Genomic DNA, 17,353 nt, shown 5'->3' on the forward strand with positions numbered 1-17,353 from the left:
TAAAGATGCTGAGCACTGTCAATTCCCAGTGAAGTTCATAAAAGTAGAAGATGCTTAGTAACTTCTCAGGCTTATGGCTCATGCCAATGATGAATATCAACATGCAATAATAGATCACATTCGCTGTGATTAAAAGTGTATTAAACACAGAGCTGTGTTAATGTTTGTTGCCAACATGGCAGCTCAGCATGGGAATTTCTCAAAATGTTTCTAATGGTTTTGCATACTACTGCAAAAGGACATTGATGAAGGTTATTTTGATTGCCATTTGCATCTGTTCACCTTCTGCCTTCTCCTTTACACTTTAGATATATATAGGAACAAAAACTTTATAGAACCCAAAGGGAAAGAGAAACTAGTCATAATGAACAATTATGTTTTTACATAATAAAAAATTCCAGAGATGTATCCCTTCTAGATAAAGAGCTGGAAATTTATTTTGGTCTTCAAGTTTCCAATATCCTTCTAAAATTTTTCATGTTGTATTAGAATGGAGTAACAACTAAACATGACAAATGTTATGATTCTACTACAATGATACTTGTGGTGTTCAAATGCCTATCATTAAAATTATTTCAGAGGTAAGAAACAGTCATCGCTAAGGGCCATATTTTCAAAAGACAGCCTGCAAATTTGCTCTTGTATTTGTGTGTGTGCAATTGTTTATATGATCCAAAAAACTAAGTCCCTGACCTGGAAAGCCATTCCATACAAATGGACTCTTATTATCTGTGCAGAGCCCCCAATTCAATTAATGCGGTTTCACTTGTATGAAGGGTTCTACCCCTATAGATCAGTTCACAGTGCAGTCTTGACCCCACAGGTCAGCAACAATGCTGTGATACCTGGCTCTGCCCCCAGAGCCCTGATTGGTGGTGGGATGAGCAAACGAGAAGACAACCTCCCATCCTCACAGAGGTCTCGTTACTTAGAGAGCTGGCCAGAAATCCAATCCTGACTTCCTGCTGCCAGCTCACCTCTCATTGGAGGGTGAGATTATGAGGAAAGAAGGAATTGCACAGGTAGAGAGGGCAAGTGCTACTGCAGAGGTACAAAAAGACAAGAGTCTGAGCACTGAACTGAGGGATACACTGTAGGGCAACCTGTCTGTGTGGCCCCTGTGAACCTGCACCATTCTACATAACAGAAGCAGTCAGAAGCTAAAGGGAAATAGGTTCATGATTGGTGACTGAGGGACTGATGCTGGGAACTGCTGTGGCTATTTGTTTGCTGATCAAAGTGACTGTTGCTGGCAAAGCTGAATGTTTGTTACTGATAATGGTGTTGGAGGGATTTGGGGGTGAAATCTTGCCTCCCGATTACCAGTAAAGGGGGCCCCCATCACAGCAGGATTATGGCCTACATTTATTTTTCCTCATAGATGAACTGAAACGATTACTAAATATCCATTTTGTGTTTCTCTTGTAATCACTGAGATAGACAACAGAGAGATTCTGCAACACAGTAAATGACAATTAGTTTGGCACTTCATACAAATTTCTTTTCTGTAATTGGGAGCTCAGATAATACACTCTGATGTGATATTTTCCATTCCAACAATAGCCAAACAGGATGTTAAACGGCAGCTACTAGATAATTTACATCCTAGTATTTTAAAAGAGCTGGCTGATGAGCTCTTTGGACTGTTATTGATGATTTTCAATAAGTCTCAGAACATTAGGGAAGTTTCAGAAGACTGGAAGAGAGCTAATATTGTGCCAATATTTAAAAGGGTATACCAGTTGACCTGGGTAACTGTAGGCCTGTCAGCCTACCATTGGTCCTGGGCAAAATATTGGAATGGCTGATACAGGACTCAATTAATAAAGAATTAAAGGAAAGTTTAAAAAAAACCAAAAACCTTAATGCCAATCAACACGAGTTATGGAAAGTAGATCCTGTCAAGCTATTTTGACTTTTTTATAAGATTACAAGCTTGGTTGGTAAAGTAATAGTGTTGAGGTGATATACTTGGACTTCTGTAAAGTATTTGACTTAGTATTACAGAACATGATTAGAAAACTAGAACAATACAAAATCAGCATGGCATGCATTGAATGGATTAAAAACTGGCTAACTGATAAGTCTCAAAACATAGTTTTAAATGAAGGATCATCATGAAGCAGGTGTTTCTCTAGTGGGGTCTTGCAAGGATTGATTCTTGGCCCTGTGCTATTTAACATCTTTATCAATTACCTGTAAGGAAATACAAAATCACTGCTTGTAAAGTTTGCAGATGACCTAAAGATTAGGAAGATGGTAAATAAAGAAAAGAACAAGTCAGTGATACAAACCGATCTGGATCAGTTGGTAAGCTGTGCACATAATATAAGCTTTGTTATGGCAAAATGTAAGGTCATACATCAAGCAACCATGAATGTAGGCCACACGTGCAGGATGAAGGATTCTATCCTTGGAAGCAACGAATCTGAAAAGGATTTGGGGTCAAGGTAGATAATTAGCTTAATATGAGCTCCCAGTGCGATGCCATGGGGCAAAAGGTCTAATGTGATCCTTAGATGTATAAACAGGGAAATATCAAGTAGAAGTAGGGAGGTTATATTACTGCTATATTTGACACTGACCACTACTGGAATAGTGTGTCCAATTCTGGTATCCACATCTCAAGAACGATGTTGATAAATTGGAGAGGGTTCAGAGAAGAGCCATGAGAATGATTAAAGGATTGGAAAACATGCCTTATAGTGATAGACTCCAGGAGCTCAATCTGTTTGTTTTAACAAAGAAAAAGCTAAGGGATGACTTGATCAGCCTATAGGTACCTACACAGGGATTAGGAATTTGATAATAGAAGGCTCTTCAATCTAGCAGACAAATGCATAACAAAATCCAGTAGCTGGAAGTTGCAGCTAGACAAACTCATACTAGAAATGAGGTGCAAAATTTTAACAGTGAGGGTAATTAATCATTGGAACAATTTACCAAGGGTTGTGGTGGATTCTAAATCACTGCAAATTTTTAAAATCCAGATTGGATTTGTTTATAAAAGGTATGCTCTCGTTGAAACAGGAATTAATTCAAGAAAGTATTGGAAAGCTGTTAAATTCAGCATGTGGAAGTGCTTAATTAAAAGAAAACATTAAAAAAAATACTAAACTAGCACAGGGGATAAAATCTGTCCAGAGTTCTATCATGTGCTTCAATTACATTATGTTGCCACCAGCATCCTTCCCATTACATACTCTTAACTATATTTTTAATGAACGATATTTTTACTAAATTACATGGGATAGTACAGAATCATTCAGATTATCCATTGTGACTTTGGGCACAAACATGAAGATGATAAAATCTTAAATATTGTTTTCAGTTTTGGCCACCCCATCTCAAAAAGGATCTAGCCAAAAAAAAAAAAAAAAAGGAAAGAGTTCAGAACTGGTGGATAAAAATAATTAAAGGCATGGAAAGAATATTATATGATGAGACTGAAAAGGTTAGGGCTGTGTAGTTTAAAGAGGAGACATGATTTGCAGAATAATGAATGGGGTAGAGAAGTAAATCAGGAGCTCCAATTTATTCCATCTCCTAATAGTACAACAGACCTATGAAATTAATTTTTTTCTTTTTTTTAAATATCCCCCTTTTTCCATTGAAAAAAGTGTGTGGAGTGATGGAGAATAAACAGTGAGAGAAAGTGAATGGGGAGAACTCACTTTTTTTTTAATTGGAGAAAGGTGGAAATTAAAAACAAAAAATGATAGCTGGCAAAAACCCACTTTTTTCATTTTTATTTAAACTCTGCCCTTCCCCCCCCACACACTACACTTTCTTTCCCAGTGGAAAATGGGGGAAATAATTTTAAGAAAGTGTTTTGTTATGTTTTTTAACCCAAAATGTCAAAGAAAAAAGTCAGAATATATTTGTCAGATTTTCTCTTTGAAGTTTTGGTTAAAAAAAAAAAAAGTTTGATGGAAATGAAACTTTTCCACAAAAAATTTAGTTATCATTGAAATCTCACTTTTCACCCAAAAAATATTTAGTAAAAAATCTTTTGACTAGCGCTAGTTAAAAATTTAGTAGGTTGCAGAAAGGAACTAGATATTTATCTAAATAAGAACATCCACAATTATATTATGAATTTTTATAAGGGATAAATCCCTCATGCTTCAGGACATAAACTATTAGGTGCTGAAGAAACATCATCAGTGGGCTGCTTATTCTATGCTTGCCCATGGCAAGTCTCGTTCATCTTCTGACAGTATCTAGTTAGAAACAAGATGCTGGACTGGGTAGTATAACAATTCATATGGTCCTATCAATGTGTTTCAGATAATATTAATCCTATTTAGGAAGATGGTCTGTACCCTGCCGTGGAAATTGTCAGGAAGCTTATCTGTTGTAAGTTTTTGAATTGAAGAGGACAGAAACAGGAATTAAAAGGAAATATCTTAAATCAAGCTTCTGTTATATGGGAGAATCAGCTATTAGCTGAGCAGTAACCATGTGTTTTTAAAAAGTGTGTACCTGCAATCCCCTCCCTAAGGCCGATATGCCCAGGTTGCTCTGTAATTGTCAAAGGGTGTACATTATCTGGTACACACCATCCTGCTTTTAAAGCAGAGACTGGCCCAAATATTCTGCATAAGTGGTTTTGGATCTGGCTTCTGAAGAGTGGTTTCTATCCTTCTATGTCAAAAGGAAAACTATTTTGTTAGTCTTTAGAGCTCATATGGCTGTATTGCTCTCCCTTTGTTCGGAAAGGCTGTGAAGCTTTGGCAGTGATATTAGACTGTTAATGGACTAAAGGGCTGAGTTACAAATAATGGCAATTTTAACTAATAGCCATTGTTCTTCAAGGTTACGTCTCTACCTTAGCATTGTTTAACAGTTTTATGGTGTTTAATAGAGAGACATGAACTAAGGTCTATATATGCCAGTCTTACAGATTGTGGGAAAATATTTTCCTGCAGAGATCTTCTACCGTCCCAAAAATTTAACACTGCCTTGTTTAAATAATTTCCTCTGTTTGCCAAAAAACAGTTTGGACAAGCTTCTTTTACATTTTTTTCAAACTGTTTCTTCTGTGAGGAAATAAGAAATGACAAGCGAATGAGTTAGAAATTACTACATCAATTATACAACTTTGAGTCTATCTTCGTGAATTGTGGATACTTATTTAAGTGCTTGCAATAGTTTCAACAAAGCAACGCCAATGGGCACAATAAATCTTAAACAGTAGATTCAAGCTATTTAATACAGGCAGCAAAGTAACGAAAAAGATAAATTGGAATTAGAGATTCTGTGCCAAATTCATCCCTGGTATAAATCCCACTGAAGCCAATGAATTTACATAAGGGCTTAATTTGGCCCTTTGTATGTATTGCTGAACCAGATGGGAAAATTTGAGCTGCCGCTGGAGGTGTTTGGAGCTCCAAAATTACTGATGTAGCTACTTTATCTATGCAGCATGAAACTAAGTAGTCGGATTACAACCCTAACTGGTCATAAAAGGCTAATACAAATGGAGTCTTTGCATCGGGCCCCTAAATGAATACATTTACTGGGCAAGTCACTACCTTCTGTAAAGCTCATACAGAAGGCAAAGTTCTGAAAACCACTGGATGGTTAGATCAGTCACAGGATTCTGTATCAGCCTTGGAGGGGCATCAGATTTCCCAGCTGTCAAACCGTCTAGAACATGAAGAGGAGTATTGGGATTAAAACTTTGCAGATCTCCCTTCTACATCTACTCCCAGTTCATAGTCGTCATACTTCCTGCTATCTGGGATATCAGTGGACCAGAACCTCATCCTCAGCCAACATGACCAAACAGAAAACCTTTTATAAAACACAACTGCCAAATCATCTCAACAACAAGAGGGCAAATATTATCCATCTCCTTTCACGCTGATGTTTGCATATATGAATCAGTCACATCCATTTTAATTTATCTTCAAGTATCAATCCCTACTGAAGTATTTCTATAGTTTTATAATCTTGTAGATTAAAACCTTTTTTATTCAAAGAGAATGTTGTACATAATAAAACACTATATTTGGAAGGTGTATGTAGAAGTTAAATTGATGTGTGAGGAAAAAGCTCTGTCTTTTTAAATGGGCTCCAGCTTGGAGCCAGCACTGAGTAGCCTACCTACGGCTGGATTTTTTTTTTTAAAGCATTATTCTGGCTAAACTTTGAGCTGAATGTTGTGTGTCGATTGTAGCATACAGCAGGGTAGTGGTTTCACTGCACTGTGTGGTATATAGTGTCTGTGCATTATGGAAAGATTTTTCATCTCATACATCACTGTCAACTTGCTGCTGTAATTCCAGAAAGTCACCTAATCTTCTTCTACATTCACATCAACACAAAAAAATTAAATTAATAATCTGAGGTTGGGTTCCTTTTTAATGTTCTCTCCCACAACTCCTCTCCTCACCCCAGAATAGATGGATAGAGCAGATGTGTTGGTGGTGAGCTTTTCTGCTGAATGCCTTGTTGAGTTCAACCCAGCTGGCTGCCTAACAATAAGCATAGCGCTGCTTATACTGGTCTAAGCATATTAGAAAGGGATTTACTTTCACCACTTTCCAAGCTGTAAAACAACTCCTTATATAGTATTGTAGCAAACAATAAAGGGACTGCCTCATACACAAATCAGCTCAGAAGAAGCCTTATAAAAGGAAGTAGCTTGAAAGACTGAAATCAGTGAAGCCACCCCAGCAATGAATTTGGCTTGGGATTCTTCAGAACACCAATTGAGGTCCATTCTTCTCTGGCTGTGTGCACAAACTCCCCTTGTTAGATACCACTGAATGGAAATTAAAAACCCCTAAAGTGGAGAGAATCTCTGAGAGTTGGTGGCAGAGGAATAGTGGAGAAATTTCTGGTATCCACTGGAAATCTGTTTTAGGGATTAAAAAATAGAAGAAAAAATCAACTTTAACCATTAGGATTAGGTATCTGAGATAATGACCCACGAAAATTATGAACATTCTGAGGACTGGTAGTGAGACTATTCACCTGGCAACAGGGAAAAGAAGGGTATTGGTGGGTGTGTTTCACAGCTGAGATTGAGTTCTATACCGGGCATTTGTGTGCTGAGATGTCCATAGCAGAGGATTTGGGAGTTAGGTGAAAGATGGATCTGAGTGCTTGTAAGGAGAAGGATAACCAAAGTTTTTTGCAGTTTGTGAGCCTGTTGATATTCTAGGGGAGGATTTGAGATTTCTTGAAAATAGTGAGAGCATTTGACAGTTGGGACGGAGATCAGGTGGAGGTGTTTGCAGAAGGGAGAGTTAGCAGGAGGATTCACACATGGAAGCGGACCATGTCAAAGAGCTGGAGGAGGTCATAGTGACGTTCAGCAGTTAGGAAGGGGACTAGAGTGTGTGAGGTTGTGGAAAGTTGAAGCATCTGGAAGAGGTGTCAGACTGCTTGCTTTGGTGGGTCTTGGAGATAGAGAAAAAGCCCACAAGAGAGATCTAAACAGTATGTTCCTGGGCCTGTGTGATGCCTAAAGCTGTAGGGCCTAATTTCCAAACCTGGCCTTATCCCACTTCATGTGCTGAACTTAGAAAAGTACATGTGAGTACATCCTCCAAGTTTGCACACGTGCATGAAAAAAATGGTAGTCAGGTTTTGAATCAAGCCTATAAAGGAGTAGCTCATTTGAATTAGGTAAATGGAAGAAAGAAAATGGGGTAAAGGGCCTCATCCTGGGAGATACTGAGCACCTTTGATGAAGGGCTGACTGTTGTATGATGAATGGAACCAAAGAGAAAGGGTCAGGATGAAGGAGGGATCCAATTTGGTGTGACACCGTGGGCACAGGACTGCGAGTTGTTGGCCAGGTTCCTCCCAAAGAAACTCAAGCCTCTTAGCGTGTAACGTTGGTCTCTACGGATATTCAGTAAAGATCTCTTCCATACAACTCCACATGCTTGCCACTTCACTTATTGTTAATTATCCTTGGAACACCCTCAGTTGTTATGTATGAAGTCAAAGGATGTTGAAGGAGCTCAGCACCTTGCATAACTGAGCTCTAAGAACCTGATCCAAAACTCACAGAAAACTTTCCAATGACTTTGATGGGCATTCAAGTACTGAGCACCTCTGAAACCAGGTCCTAAAATGTGCAGTGTGCTTCAGCATTAGCTTTCTGTCCAAATTACTTCAGAAGAGTATGGCTCTTTTGTACCTTTTAGAGCTTGATGAAAATCCATTACATAGCTAATGCAGTGATATATACTTCAATTTGTAGTGCTTTGGCCTAATTTGACACTCTCATGGTTGGCTACATTCATATTACTAACCTCCATAAGTGTGCATTGAGGACCTACAGGTGGTGGGAAGTACTGCACACATCTATGTGATCAGAATTACCAATCCACTTTTATTAGATTATTTTAAAACAAAGAGTGACATTTGTTAGGCTCCGGGGAGCCCTTACTGACAGTGTGAAGAGTACTTATTAACCATAAAGCAGTGTTTAAACTGATAATATTCAATGCTCCTGTGGGGGAATGAAAATCACCACTCCTGCTCGAGAAGAGGTAACAACTATGGGATACAATGCAAAGAATACAAGCAAAAGAATCTGGATCCAATTCTGTCTTTACTGATATGGGTACAACTCCCACTGGCTGGTTTGACTGCAATGGGAATTGCACCCATATAGCTAAGGCCAAATTTGGGTTCTTAACATGAGTTCAGTAAATTTCTTGCCTTTATACACCACAACAGCACTAGGGAGGTACAAGTTTAGGTACCTCTGATGATATCACTCATATATTTACATAACTGTTATGCTGTGTCATCCAGGCTCTGTACCCTACATTTTATGACCTGTAAGATGCAGATTGTGCCGTTTTTTATAGAATGCCCATTTTTATAAATTTGCAAAGATAGTGACAAATGAACAAAAATTGGAAATTTTAGAGAGCTGAATAATTCAAGCTTGTTCACTTGGGAAACTATTCCTTTTGTTCTCATGTGATCAAAAGTGTGTTTCTGGTTCTGAAACAGATGACTTTCCAAACCGGGATGGGAAGAGGGCAAAAACTGGAAAAGAAACATTTCATTATACTCAAAATTCAAAAATAATACAGGGGAGCTAAAAAGGAAATGACATATCAAATGGAATTTTTTCCAAAAGCATTCTATGTACATTGCTTTTTATGCCATTAGGATTGGACCTCAAGAGCTGCATAGGCTGGAAATGCCACAGATGAGACCCTTCTGTCTGTCTTGCTGCACTCTTTCTCTTCCAAAAGTTGTTTCCTATGACTGTGGTGACATAAACCTAGACTGGGTTTATAAAGAGGAGGAAGTGTGCAAGGAAAATGATTCCACTTACTAGCGTCCCCTTTTTTGCTATCACTATCCAAAGGCCTCTTGTCCTGTATTTCTTACTCAAGAGACAGTCCCACTGTGTCACTTATTCCTGGAGTTCTTACTCAAGAGGAGTAGTCACTGTAAGGAATTACAGACCAGGTCCTAAGGGAGTACATGATTTATCTGTATAAACAGGAATTAGAGAGGTGCCTGAGTGACTCTTCTCCACAAATTTGCCTGCAAAATAACAGTTGTGTGGTTTTTTTTTCCTTCACGAGCTGGGAATCAAAAGCATTGTGGTCCCATTTTCCAGCATCTGGGAAAGTTTGGTTACAGACAAATCTGTATAGAATGTTCTGATTTAATCTGAGCCAAGGTATTCCATTGTCTTGGCTGTACTGTAACACATTTCACTGGGAGTCTGGGCTTACTCAGACATTTTGAACTTTCACTCCCTCCTTGATGTAACTAACAGTCCTGCAGGATGTGATGCCATGAACTTTGAGGGCTGAGGAAAGGGAAGGGCTCTCTATTAGATGATTATAGAAGCAGGACTGATGGTGGTCCAGCATGAAATCTAGCGTCAGTAAGTGGTATGGTGCAACAATGATTGCAACCCATTGACAGAGAATAGTGTGTTATAGCCCCAGTTTTGCTCCCGCTGAAATAATGACAAAACTCCAGAAGAATTCAGTAGCACAGGATCAGACCCTATGTAACTAAAATGAAAGAGAGGTGTTGTGACAATTTGTCCTTTAGTAGAGTTAGATGTAATGCTCTTTGTGAGTGAATGGGTTGTAAAAGGAGGTAAAGAGCTTGGACACCTAAGCAACTGTAGGGTTGGCAGAGTAAATGTACAGGGGTTAGTGGGGTACATGGGCATTACTGAAAGAGGGCAGAGTAAAGATTGCATGGGGAAGGTTAACTATGCATTTCTTGGTTTTCAGAAGTTTGAGTTTTGCAGAACTCAGTGTTCTGCAAGGGGACAACATATCACCAAGCAATGTTAAATCTGCATTAACACAGTTTTTTGCCATTGAATTTTCTATTTTTTTTTAAACAGGAAAATATATTGTTGGTAGGTGTTAAGTCATTTAGGCAGTTGTACGTCTCATGTCCTTCAATTTGCATACCGAGCCAGCCAGCTCCACCCCGCACACACATCAGCTGGGCCCCACAAACCCTGCTGCAGTATGCCTCCCCAGCCATGCCCCTGATTCATTCACTACCTGGTCCCTGCCCAGTGGGTATACCCAGGCCACTCAGCCCTCTGCAAGCAGGGGATGCATCTCCCTGAAGTCTTCACTCCCCAGTATGCAAATGTTTCTATTGCTCTTGCTCCTCTACCCCACCATAAACTGACTTGCAATGCAGTGCCCGGAGCAAAGGACAACTACGTTACAGGGGAATGGAGTTACTGGTCATGTTTCAAAATGGTTGGAGGGTGGAGTCTGTGGCAGAACTAGGGAGATAAATCACAGACAGGGTTTCTGTTCCAAATTACTGACAGTTTTATGTTTGACAGAAAGATGCTGGGAGCCCTGTCCAATAGATTACCCCATCTCCAAGAAACAGATCGGTGACAGAGCTTGTAGTGTTTCTATGCCATATAGGACATATTTTCTGGTCAGCCATGAACCCTCCAATTTATGTTCTTCCAACACTTATTAATAGCTTTCATGTTATCACTGTAGTGATTATTCAGGTGCTCAGCCAAATCAGAGAAAACTATCATAGATCCTGGGCACAAATCTCTGGATGTTGTCCAAATCTTCTCTCATATATTGTATGAGGTGTACACCAGGAATAAGGGCCAGTTCATTTCCACCCTTGTGGATCATCACAATGTATGATAGATTATAACATCTTAAGTCACTGGTTAGATGCTGCAGAGTGGGCAAAACATGATGCCAATGCAGGCCACCTCTTTTCACCCAAATTAGCCTGTAGTCAGCAATCACCATGCCATGGTGCACTCCTGGCTCTTCTGCAAACTTCTGCAACCTCGTGATACGGGAATCAACCAGAATTCACACATTGGCAACCTTAGCAGTGTACATATTTCTATTTCCTCAGTGTCCAGGTACCAGCACTGTCAGTTCTAAACCTCCATGCTATATGTCTTTAGAAACACTGCATTAATCTGCCATAAGGTCAGGATATAGCCACTTGTCCTTCCCCCCATCTCAGGGGCTAGTAAAATACAGATTTTCTTAAACAACCAATCCAAGGCTTGCCTACCACCTGTCCTCATTTCACGCCTCCTCCACAGCCACAACCCATCTCCCTGTCACTTCCCCACCCCCCACGTGCCTCACACACAGAGTCCTGTGTTTCCTGCTCCTCCATACCTGGTATAACAAAATTTTGGTTAAATGGCTGGTGACTATCTGCTGTGCTCACAATAATCCTCCCCATAAAATGAAAAACTATTATAACAGACCATTTGTAGCAAGCAACATGAGTTATTAAATCTTTATTGCACAGGTGTACAAAGGTTCACCCTGGAAATGTCCCTGTCTGGGTGTTCAGCAGGCCGATGGCATCAGCACATTCTCTCGACCTACCCAGGCAAGCATAAAGCAGCTGCATAGAAACTCTCACCATTTTTTTCTTTATTGGTGCATGTGTGCTGTAATTCTTCCAGACTGCACATCCAAGCAAGCAAAGAAGTGAACAAGTCCATAAGTGCTGTTCACAATTTAGGGTCCCCCAAAGACTTAGGGGGTGCCATGCACTGCTGTGTGTCTTGGGGAAAAATTGACCACTTGAGACCATTTTGATCCACATCACAGCAATAATTTGATCTCTAGCTCTGGGCAAAAAAAAGCACACCTAGAACCTTTTTGAAAAATGGCTATTTTGAGGGGGCTTATATCTATGGAACCCCTGGCTCAAATAATCCACATGTGGCTCACTAACCCTATTCAGCACTTGCACAAATCATAGCAAATTTCAAGTAAATCCACAGAAGCATGCAGATTTTAGAGCACTTAGAAGCATCATCCTTTAAACAGAAAGGCTAGAGAGATGATGGAGGGAAAGGGCTCCTGTACACATCCATCTTCACCACAGGAGGCTCTGAAAGGTGTGAGAAATCCATTCATTTTAATGTGACTCTCAGTTGAATGAGGACACCCAATGGAGATGAATATAGCCTGAAACAACAGCTCTGAGGTGTGTTCTCATCCTCCTCCTGAGTGCTTTAGCATCTGTGATAGGCATGAAGTATGCCTGCTCTCAGCTCCCTAGCTAAGGGGGCAGGACTTCCCCAGATCCTGTCTCTCATGGGGGCAGGGATGAGGCCTCAGACCCTCTCAAAAGTTGAAGTCTTCAAGAACTCACCTCACATGAGGTGGGGCAGGGCAGGGTCCAACCCTTGTAGATGGGCAGGGGCCTTCCAGATCGTGGCACACACATATGGGGAGCAGCAAAAGGAGCTCAGACACTCCCAGAGGGACAAGGCCCCCAATATCCTGGCTCATGTGAGGGGGACAGGGAGAGGAGCTCAGACACTATTAATGGGACAAGGCCCCCAATATTCCAGCTCATATGAGGGGGCAGGAAGGGGACCTCAGAGCCCTCTACCCCCCAAGATCTGTGTATGCACATCCAAGGGGAGAACATGGCCTTCCCCTATTTTCTCCCAGTCCCCCTGCCACTCACTCCCATGTGCCCTTTCCCAGTGTCCACCCCTCTATCCTCCCAATCCCCACACCTCCATCACCTGAGCCCCCAACCTCTCTCCCCATCCCCATTTAGTCCACTTCCCATGACCTACTCCTCCACCTCCTAATATCCCTCCCATTCCAGGAAACATTCACAAGTCTAATATTTTCCCCCAAAGACTTTGATTACATTCTCCCCAAGATAAACAACCTCTGACCTCTCAGTCTAAAACTCCTTTTGTTTTAGGTGAGGGCTTGTGATTAATTTATCCTTGTTGTATTAATTGATGTCTGTGAACTCACCCTTCAATCTCAGCAAGGACTATCTTGGGTAACACTCAACCAATTGAGACCATATTGACTCGTGTCACATTAGTAGTTTAACTTCTAGCTCAGTGCAAAAAAACCCCAAAACACAACACTGAAACTTTTTGAAAAATGGTTATTTTAGGGGACTTATCTCTCCGGAATCTGTGGCTCAAATGAATGTGAATTTGGTTCACTAACCCTATGCTGCACTTTCTTGAGACACACCCAGATTTCAAAGGAGTCCAACCAAGTATATTGATTTTAGAAGACTTAGAATGGTTGACCTTTAAACAGAATTTGTGTTGCAACAATAGCTGCCCTGCCACTATAATGTTTTTTAATTCTTGAGATGTGATTTTTAAATATCAGTTATATGCATTCTGACCATTTTCAATGTAAAGGGATTTCTGTAGTGTCCATCGCTGTGGTATCTAAGAGTTTAGGAAATCTTAAACTAGATCAGATATTTTAAGTAAAATAGAGCAGAACTCAGGAGCTAGAGTATGCACCCAAAGTTTATAATAAAATATTGGTAATGATTTACTATGCGGTAAATAGAATTAAAGTATCTGAATTAACTGTATATGTGCTATTATGAAACATTCTTTCACTCCTATAAGTGGTGGTTACATTTACAGCAGAAATAGCCATTGGACCTCGCCCCCGAAAGGCTCTAAGTAGCTGCCATTGTGCGGGGATGCCATAGAACAAATGTCAGGTATATTGGTCCGAAGTTTTTTTCTAACATGAACTTGGCAAATCAAACTAAAGAGAGTAAGAGAGGGGGTGAATGGAAAAAAAACCAAAAGAAGCAAATCCCAGGAAATGCAAAGAAGAGCAAGCTCAAGTACTGGGCATTTAGGAGTAAAGTTAATCTTGTGTAACCAGAATAAAGAGTTAAATTGCAGTCATCCATTACCAACACGAGTAATTAAAAATACGTTGGGAGATTGGATGCCTCGGGGGCTTGCTGTAGGACAACCGAGCCCTTCGTGTCTAGTTCTGAATTCAATTCACGTGACCAAAAGTTGTTCTGCTTGTGAAAATATTCTGTAGGGTATTAGCTAATGACTGGATGAATCACAAACCTTGTTGAGATTGAAGGGTGAGTTCACAAATAACACAACAAGGATAAACTAATCACAAGCCCTCACCTAAACCAAAAGAAGTTTTGGACAGAGAGACTGTTGCCTGTTGGAGAGAAAAATGGCTAGAGCACTGCCTTTCCCAACCTGCTCTTAAATACACTACACAGACTGTGTAGCATCTGTCCTGGAATTTAATTTCAAATTAACAATAAAGTAACAAAATTCAGTGCAAGATTTCTCACGAGGCTTTGATACTCTTAACTTTCCTCCCTCTGGATTGCTCAGTGCATAACCCATCCCCCCAGCATCTCTCTCAAAAGCCACTCCCACCTCCCTCCTATACAGGTGGGGTAACAAGCTACCTTCTTCAGTTTGGTGTTTTCAAAAATTTATCCCAGTGTAAAAACTAGTAAGGGCCTCAGGATTTGGCTTAATAATAATGTTTATTAATAATTTTATCTCTAAAGCACTCTCCCTGCTGATGGACATGGGGAGAGCTGTACCAATATTTCAATGCATGATTAAAAAAATACATGGTCAGTGAACAAATCTTTATCACACTTGAATTGAGTAAAATAAATGGGGGGAAGAGTGGGGAAAGGGCAAAATGGGAACAGTGGATGAATATAGAATGAACAGTTATCATATTTGAAAAGTGCCTTAGGGAAGAGGGATATTTTAATGTTTTTAAATAATGAGGAGAAAGAGAGAGAGACTTGACTTCAGGGAGGAGCAAGTTTTGTAGTGGAGGGGTCACCACAGCCAAGGTAAAATGGTAAAAGTGGAGGCATGTGCACATGTACGTGTGTGAAAGACCATCAGGTGGTATACTAACTCATGTGGCGTGTACGTGAGTCATGAGGACAAGGCTCAAGGAGGATATCTCTAAATGTTACCTGCGCCCATGCTGTTTAAAGGTTCTTAAAAACCAGCGGTGCCTATTTCAAATCAATCTGCCAGAAAAGGTAAAACAATCATAGACTGTACTAATGTCCAGAACTGAATCCTTGAACAATTGTGGATGTTGACAGCTCTGAAAAGCAGGGGAAGGGTGGGAATCATGAGAGAGGTGGGGGAAGGGGAGATGCTGCCAATCATGATAAATGGTTGTGGCTTTTCTTTCACACTTGGAAGTTTCCAAGGCACAAAAACAACAAACATCAGGCTAAATATTTGTCGGTAGAAATTTTTGCACTCTTTATAGAATTCTAAAGCAAATGTGTTGATACTACCGTGAGATTTTTATTATTACAATCTGTTCCTACCTCCAGCTTCCAGTGAAACTACGGGTGCCTGATTTCCACTGAAACCCTTCTCTCAAATTTTTAAAAGGCTGTAAAAATAGTCTCAATAGTTTTACTGTATCAGAAACACATAGATAACTCCTATTCTCAGAGAAATTATTTGTAGAGCTGATTTTTGTTTTCGCCAGTCCCTCCTACTGGTACATGCAGTGTTGTTATAGCCGTGTTGGTCTAAGGATATTAGAGCGGCAAGGTGGGTGGGGTAATATCTTTTATTGGATTAACTTCTACAAGATAGAAAAGTGTCACTATGTAAATCTGTTGCAAAAAGATCGGAAGATCTATCCCCTGGGAGTAGTCTTGCTTAAATATCATTATCCACCTCCATCCAGCAAACATTTACATACTTGCTTAACTTTATGCATACGAGTAGTCTCATTTACTTCAATGGGCCTACTCACATTCATAGATGTTTGCAGGATCAGGACCTTCCTGGAATTTTGGGTACAGTCTAAAACTCACATGGTTGTGATTCTTATTGAATCTGGGCCTCAGGATTTGAACACACCAGCTTGTCATCAAAACTGCCTTATTTTATTCATTCATTTGTCAATCTAACCTTCTTTTGTTTCAGGGATTTTTGGGGGGCGGGTGGGGGGGAGCTGTAGAGGAAGGAGGGCTAAGCAGTTCAGTCCACTGAGCCAGGATCTTTCATGAAGAAAAAAAGTCTACTGCATGGTTCTTATCATATTAAAAAAAAAACAAAACACCACACCAAACCAAACCTGACTGCTTTTTGGATTAAATCCAAACTGTCTGTGGCACCTTTCAATACTGTACAAGTGGTGCGATTGGTCATAAATTAAACTGTAAATGGGCTTTAAAATACACATAGTATGATTAGCATGCACGCAGTTACAACAGTCAATAACTTATCCTTATTCAAGTCTACAGTTCTAGTAGTCTCCAAGGGTCCTATTCTTGAATCTTTTATATTTTTCAGACAACAGATTCCCTGTATTTGGTAGCATAAACCAGAGTTTAGAGTTCAATTTCCCTCCAAATTCCTCCAAAAATCCCAGAAGCCAAGTGTTTTTTAGCTTTGTACTTCAAACCTCCAGAGTGAACAACTTCCCCAAAAATTTAAGAAGTGGGTTTGACTTCTGTTTGGTCCAAGATATTTTTGAAAAGCCAAACAAATGTTTTACATTTTCTCATAAGATAAGAATTTCCCCAAGTAATTCCCCCACTTCCAAAAGGGTAAGTGAGCCAAATGCAAATGTGAAACTTCCCCATTCAATAGTTCATTGTTTCACCTCTGTGATGGTTCTTGGGGTACCCAGGACTGTGAGCCATGTTGTTACCCCCTGCCTCCAGTGTCAGAAAAACTTGTTTGTGCTTAACTGGGTGTCAGCTTCCTGACACTCCGGTCTGTCAGCCACCCAAACACTCTCCTCTGGGCTATACCAGCCCTTACCTTACCTTGCAGGTGTGGTTAACAATAGGTGCACCACAGTCCCTGAGCCCCTTTGAAGCATTCCCCTCTAGTGTCAAGCCCCTTATCCACGGACATAGAAATACCAGAGCTGCTTTCCCCAGTGGAACAGTGTACACATCAGCATGTATGATTCAAGCCAGGACCAGCACCTGCTTTCTCACAGCACTTAGATATATTTATAGTGAAATCAAGAATAATTTTATTACCAAAGATTCAGGATTCAAGAGATAGTGAGTATGGATAATGGAA

Source organism: Natator depressus, chromosome 3 (assembly GCF_965152275.1).
Source record: "Natator depressus isolate rNatDep1 chromosome 3, rNatDep2.hap1, whole genome shotgun sequence".
In the NCBI taxonomy this organism is placed as follows: domain Eukaryota; kingdom Metazoa; phylum Chordata; order Testudines; family Cheloniidae; genus Natator; species Natator depressus.